This window comes from Larimichthys crocea, unplaced genomic scaffold, assembly GCF_000972845.2.
Source record: "Larimichthys crocea isolate SSNF unplaced genomic scaffold, L_crocea_2.0 scaffold373, whole genome shotgun sequence".
NCBI lineage: Eukaryota > Metazoa > Chordata > Actinopteri > Sciaenidae > Larimichthys > Larimichthys crocea.
In genome coordinates, this window is record NW_020854901.1 from 10,135 (window position 1) to 12,262 (window position 2,128).

At 34.8% G+C, this 2,128-nt stretch overlaps 1 long non-coding RNA gene across 2 annotated transcripts; it reads left to right on the forward strand.

Annotated features, from left to right (window-relative positions):
• The first annotated feature begins 448 nt into the window (after positions 1-448).
• LOC109141053 (uncharacterized) lies at positions 449-1,701 on the forward strand. 2 transcript variants are annotated; one of them, XR_003461943.1, is made up of 2 exons: positions 449-1,103; positions 1,491-1,701. It is a non-coding gene; the product is annotated as an uncharacterized LOC109141053 (long non-coding RNA). The 2 variants fall into 2 exon arrangements; XR_003461942.1 differs by having other exon boundaries at positions 449-1,077.
• The last annotated feature ends 427 nt before the right edge of the window (positions 1,702-2,128 follow it).

A 2,128-nucleotide genomic window follows, 5' to 3' on the forward strand; every position in this document is an offset into this window, starting at 1 on the left:
CTATTAATAAATCCTAAACCTAAACTAAATTATAATTCATTTGAAAGTCTTGTTCTTAGCCTCACTCACCCAACCTGGAAAACATCGCAGCCAATTTAATTTGTTACAGTATATCGAGCTCCAGGTCCTTATTCTGAATTTTTATCTGAATTTGGATCATACGGAAGAGGATTAGGGCCACATAAATTTTTTTTTTTAATTCTCAGAATTCTGACTTTTAAACTCAGAATTCTGATTTTTAATCTCAGAATTCTGAGAAAGTTTAAGTTTAAGTTTCTAATCTCAGAAATCTATAGTTTATTCCTAATAGAAAGTAAACAACATATCATGAAACTGAGACATTTTATCATTTCATAGAAAATATTAGCTAATTTTGAAATTGATGGCAGCAACACATCTCAATTTTACACAGTGTCCCAACTTTTTTGGAATTGGGGTTGTAAATACAAAGGAAAACTCTCCTTTTTCATTTTTAATGCTTTTAATTCTGCCAGGATAATCAGTGGTCAAGTGGTTAGAGTACAGGGTGCAAGTAAACACACTGTGTGCAATGCTGGAAAGCTTTTCCTCAATAGTTTTATACAGTCTGTAACAGACACAATTCAATTGACATTTGAACGTCCTGCAACCACAACTAGTGCTCACTCCAGTGCATACTCCCTCTTGTGGTGTAACTGAGTAACCACACTTTTAGAAATACAGTTTATAACCATTGGAAAATACATTTAAATCTGGCCTTTTTTATAAGAACTGTATCAAATAGCAATTCCAGTTTTCCAATTGTGACCATGCATGCCAGTTTAACACACACATATAGGGTTTAGGTATGTAAAAATGTTCCACAGTTTCCATACATTAAGTTATTATCAGTGTGTTCTAGTGGTGCATGTCCAAACACCTTGTGAGAACTGAGAACTACAGGGTTGGCAACTTGATAATGATTATTATGTATAAATCCTATTTAAGTATTGAATCATCTTTCTAACTCAAACTCTTCTGTACATTATGTGTATGTGCATGTGTATGTCTGTCTACTTTTCAGGGTATGACATTCTTTGAGGTCACAGGCGTGTTGAGGTGAGTTCCCATCTGCCTTCTATGAAGTAAGTATGAATCATAAATGTTGTCTTTATCAGACATTTCTGTGGTTTGGACTATCTAAATTAAAAAGGAAGTTACTTAAGACACAAAACACGCGCAAAACTGTGCAGGGTAATAGATGTAAACAAACTGGCAGTACATAATATAGCAAAGACAGAAATATTCCAGAGATCATAAAATGTGTAAACTTATCAACAAGTAATTGACAATATAAACATAACTGTTTTGTTGTTCAGCATAATTTGACTAGCTCCTTCTTAACTGTGTTTTCTGCATTTGCCTTTATTCTTCCTGGATAATAACAAACTATGAAACTCATGTTATATGTGATAGTTTTTTCAAATGTCTGGATCTGTTTTTCTCTAAGGTATTTTTATCCACTTCATTAGGACCTCTCCTTACAACCTACTGGATTACAAGAGACCCTCCAGGACTTAAGGGCCATGTCCAAACCCATGGTGAAGATAGTTGGGGTGGCCTGAACTGTATGTGCTTCCCTTGTCCCGACCAGACATTTCAGCATTGCTGTGAGATGGTTGTATTTCTTTGTGTAACATTTGGACATAAAGACCAGTAACCCTCAATAAATCTTCAAAGAACTGTCTGCTGCTGCTGTTGTGGTGACAGTAGTGTAAGCTTTGGTTACTCATCAGTGTGATTATGCATCAGTATTAAAACACAACTATTTTGAAGCACGTTGGGTAGTATAACTGAATTGTCTGATTTAGAAATCTGTTCTGGTTTCAACCAAGTTAAGGAAAAAGTAAAGTGAAATATCAAATCAATTTTATTTGTATAGCCCAAAGTCACAAAGTACATTCGCCTCTGAGGGCTTTACAATCTGTACAGGGAGTGACACCCTCTGTCCTTAGACCCTCGGTTTGAGTGAAATACACTACTGTACAACTACAACTTAAGACCCTTATAAAAATAACAAAACTGTAGTTGTAAATTTTTATGAAAGGTAATCAGTGAAATGTTTTGTCTGTTTGTTTGTATTTTCTTTGCAAGGATTGTGCTGTACAAA